Source organism: Chlorocebus sabaeus, chromosome 14 (assembly GCF_047675955.1).
Source record: "Chlorocebus sabaeus isolate Y175 chromosome 14, mChlSab1.0.hap1, whole genome shotgun sequence".
Classification (NCBI taxonomy): Eukaryota; Metazoa; Chordata; class Mammalia; order Primates; family Cercopithecidae; genus Chlorocebus; species Chlorocebus sabaeus.
Window position 1 is genome coordinate 77,641,586 of NC_132917.1, and position 4,856 is coordinate 77,646,441.

Consider the following 4,856-nt stretch of genomic DNA (forward strand, 5'->3'; position numbering starts at 1 on the left):
TGATGGCTAGAGTAATTAATGCAGAGAAGGTCATAAACGAAATGAAAGAGATGAAAACCATGACACGAGAAATACGTGACAAATGCACAAGCTTCAGTAACCGACTCAATAAACTGGAAGAAAGAGTATCAGCGATTGAGGATCAAATGAATGAAATGAAGCAAGAAGAGAAATCAAAAGAAAAAAGAAGAAAAAGAAATGAACAAAGCCTGCAAGAAGTATGGGATTATGTAAAAAGACCAAATCTAAGTCTGATTGGGGCGCCTGAAAGTGAGGGGGAAAATGGAACCAAGTTGGAAAACACTCTTCAGGATATCATCCGGGAGAACTTCCCCAACCTAGTAGGGCAGGCCAACATTCAAATCCAGGAAATACAGAGAACACCACAAAGATACTCCTCGAGAAGAGCAACTCCAAGACACATAATTGCCAGATTCACCAAAGTTGAAATGAAGGAAAAAATCTTAAGGGCAACCAGAGAGAAAGGTCGAGTTACCCACAAAGGGAAGCCCATCAGACTAACAGCAGATCTCTCGGCAGAAACTCTACAAGCCAGAAGAGAGTGGGGGCCAATATTCAACATTCTTAAAGAAAAGAATTTTCAACACAGAATTTCATATCCAGCCAAACTAAGTTTCATAAGTGAAGGAGAAATAAAATCCTTTACAGATAAGCAAATGCTTAGAGATTTTGTCACCACTAGGCCTGCCTTACAAGAGACCCTGAAGGAAGCACTAAACATGGAAAGGAACAACCGGTACCAGCCATTGCAAAAACATGCCAAAATGTAAAGACCATCGAGGCTAGGAAGAAACTGCATCAACTAACGAGCAAAATAACCAGTTAATATCATAATGGCAGGATCAAGTTCACACATAACAATCTTAATCTTAAATGTAAATGGACTAAATGCTCCAATTAAAAGACACAGACTGGCAAACTGGATAAAGAGTCAAGACCCATCAGTCTGCTGTATTCTGGAGACCCATCACACATGCAGAGACAAACATAGGCTCAAAATAAAGGGATGGAGGAAGATTTGCCAAGCAAATGGAGAACAAAAAAAGCAGGGGTTGCAATACTAGTCTCTGATAAAATAGACTTTAAATCATAAAAGATCAAAAGAGACAAAGAAGGCCGTTACATAATGGTAAAGGGATCAATTCAACAGGAAGAGCTAACTATCCTAAATATATATGCACCCAATACAGGAGCACCCAGATTCATAAAGCAAGTCCTTAGAGACTTACAAAGAGACTTAGACTCCCATACAATAATAATGGGAGACTTCAACACTCCACTGTCAACATTAGACAGATCAACGAGACAGAAAGTTAACAAGGATATCCAGGAATTGAACTCATCTCTGCAGCAAGCAGACCTAATAGACATCTATAGAACTCTCCACCCCAAATCAACAGAATATACATTCTTCTCAGCACCACATCACAGTTATTCCAAAATTGACCACATAATTGGAAGTAAAGCACTCCTCAGCAAATGTACAAGAACAGAAATTATAACAAACTGTCTCTCAGACCACAGTGCAATCAAACTAGAACTCAGGACTAAGAAACTCAATCAAAACTGCTCAACTACATGGAAACTGAACAACCTGCTCCTGAATGACTACTGGGTACATAACGAAATGAAGGCAGAAATAAAGATGTTCTTTGAAACCAATAAGAACAAAGATACAACATACCAGAATCTCTGGGACACATTTAAAGCAGTGTGTAGAGGGAAATTTATAGCACTAAATGCCCACAAGAGAAAGCTGGAAAGATCTAAAATTGACACTCTAACATCACAATTAAAAGAACTAGAGAAGCAAGAGCAAACACATTCGAAAGCTAGCAGAAGGCAAGAAATAACTAAGATCAGAGCAGAACTGAAGGAGATAGAGACACAAAAAACCCTCCAAAAAATCAATGAATCCAGGAGTTGGTTTTTTGAAAAGATCAACAAAACTGACAGACTGCTAGCAAGACTAATAAAGAAGAAAAGAGAGAAGAATCAAATAGACACAATAAAAAATGATAAAGGGGATATCATCACCGACCCCACAGAAATACAAACTACCATCAGAGAATACTATAAACACCTCTACGCAAATAAACTAGAAAATCTAGAAGAAATGGATAATTTCCTGGACACTTACACTCTTCCAAGACTAAACCAGGAAGAAGTTGAATCTCTGAATAGACCAACAGCAGGCTCTGAAATTGAGGCAATAATTAATAGCCTACCAACCAAAAAAAGTCCAGGACCAGATGGATTCACAGCTGAATTCTACCAGAGGTATAAGGAGGAGCTGGTACCATTCCTTCTGAAACTATTCCGATCAATAGAAAAAGAGGGAATCCTCCCTAACTCATTTTATGAGGCCAACATCATCCCGATACCAAAGCCTGGCAGAGACACAACAAAAAAGGAGAATTTTAGACCAATATCCCTGATGAACATTGATGCAAAAATCCTCAATAAGGCTTTGCAGATGGTGCCGCCAAGGAAAGTTCTGTACTACTAGCCATGGTCAACCCTACTGTGTTCTTCGACATTGCCGTCGACGGCGAGCCCTTGGGCCGTGCCTCCTTCGAGCTGTTTGCAGACAAGGTTCCAAAGACAATAGAAAATTTTCATGCTCTGAGCACTGGAGAGAAAGGATTTGGTTATAATGGTTCCTGCTTTCACAGAATTATTCCAGGGTTTATGTATCAGGGTGGTGACTTCACACACCATAATGGCAGTGGTGGCAAGTCCATCTATGGGGAGAAATTTGAAGATGAGAACTTCATCCTAAAGCATACAGGTCCTGGCATCTTGTCCATGGCAAATGCTGGACCCAACACAAATGGTTCCCAGTTTTTCATCTGCACTGCCAAGACTGAGTGGTTGGATGGCAAGCATGTGGTCTTTGGCAAAGTGAAAGAAGGCATGAATATTGTGGAGGCCATGGAGTGCTTTGGGTCCAGGAATGTCAAGACCAGCAAGAAGATCACCATTGCTGACTGTGGACAACTCGAGTAAGTTTGACTTGTGTTTTATCTTAACCACCAGACCATTCCTTCTGTAGCTCAGGAGAGCACCCCTCCACCCCATTTGCTCGCAGTATCCTAGAATCTTTGTGCTCTTGCTGCAGTTCCCTTTGGGTTCCATGTTTTCCTTGTTCTCTCCCATGCCTAGCTGGATTGCAGAGTTAAGTTTATGATTATGAAATAAAAACTAAGTAACAACAACAACAAAAAATCCTCAATAAAATACTGGCAAACCAGATCCAGCAGCACATCAAAAAGCTTATCCACCATGATCAACTGGTCTTCATCCCTGGGATGCAAGGCTGGTTCAACATATGCAAATCAATAAATGTAATCCAACATATAAACAGAACCAAAGACAAGAACCACATGATTATCTCAATAGATGCAGAAAAGGCTTTTGACAAAATTCAACAGCCCTTCATGCTAAAAACGCTCAATAAATTTGGTATTGATGGAACTTATCTTACAATAATAAGAGCTATTGATGACAAACCCACAGCCAATATCATACGGAATGGGCAAAAACTGGAAAAATTCCCTTTGAAAACTGGCACAAGACAGGGATGCCCTCTCTCACCACTCCTATTCAACATAGTGTTGGAAGTTCTGGCTAGGGCAATCAGGCAAGAGAAAGAAATCAAGGGGATTCAGTTAGGAAAAGAAGAAGTCAAATTGTCCCTCTTCGCAGATGACATGATTGTATATTTAGAAAACCCCATTGTCTCAGCCCAAAATCTCCTTAAGCTGATAAGCAACTTCAACAAAGTCTCAGGATACAAAATAAATGTGCAAAAATCACAAGCATTCTTATACACCAGTAACAGACAAACAGAGAGCCAAATTATGAATGAACTTCCATTCACAATCGCTTCAAAGTGAATAAAATATCTAGGAATCCAACTTACAAGGGATGTAAAGAACCTCTTCAAGGAGAACTACAAACCACTGCTCAGTGAAATAAAAGAGGACACAGAGAACACAAACAAATGGAAGAACATACCATGCTCATGGATAGAAAGAATCAATATCGTGAAAATGGCCATACTTCCCAAGGCAATCTATAGATTCAATGCCATCCCCATCAAGCTACCAATGAGTTTCTTCACAGAATTGGAAAAAACTGCTTTAAAGTTCATATGGAACCAAAAAAGAGCCCACATCTCCAAGACAATCCTAAGTCAAAAGAACAAAGCTGGAGGCATCACACTACCTGACTTCAAACTATACTACAAGGCTACAGTAACCAAAACAGCATGGTACTGGTACCAAAACAGAGATATAGACCAATGGAACAGAACAAAGTCCTCAGAAATAACACCACACATCTACAGCCATCTGATCTTTGACAAACCTGAGAGAAACAAGAAATGGGGAAAGGATTCCCTATTTAATAAATGGTGCTGGGAAAATTGGCTAGCCATAAGTAGAAAGCTGAAACTGGATCCTTTCCTTACTCCTTATACGAAAATTAATTCAAGATGGATAAGAGACTTAAATGTTAGACCTAAAACCATAAAAACCCTAGAAGAAAACCTAGGTAATACCATTCAGGACATAGGCATGGGCAAGGACTTCATGTCTAAAACACCAAAAGCAACAGCAACAAAAGCCAAAATTGACAAATGGGATCTAATTAAACTAAGGAGCTTCTGTACAGCAAAAGAAACAACCATCAGAGTGAACAGGCAACCTACAGAATGGGAGAAAATTTTTGCAATCTACTCATCTGACAAAGGGCTAATATCCAGAACCTACAAAGAACTCAAACAAATTTACAAGAAAAAAACAAACAACCCCATCAAAAAGTGGGCAAAG

At 39.5% G+C, this 4,856-nt stretch overlaps 1 pseudogene; it reads left to right on the plus strand.

Annotated features, from left to right (window-relative positions):
* Positions 1-2,532: 2,532 nt before the first annotated feature.
* Positions 2,533-3,185, plus strand: LOC140713438 (peptidyl-prolyl cis-trans isomerase A pseudogene; annotated as a pseudogene).
* The last annotated feature ends 1,671 nt before the right edge of the window (positions 3,186-4,856 follow it).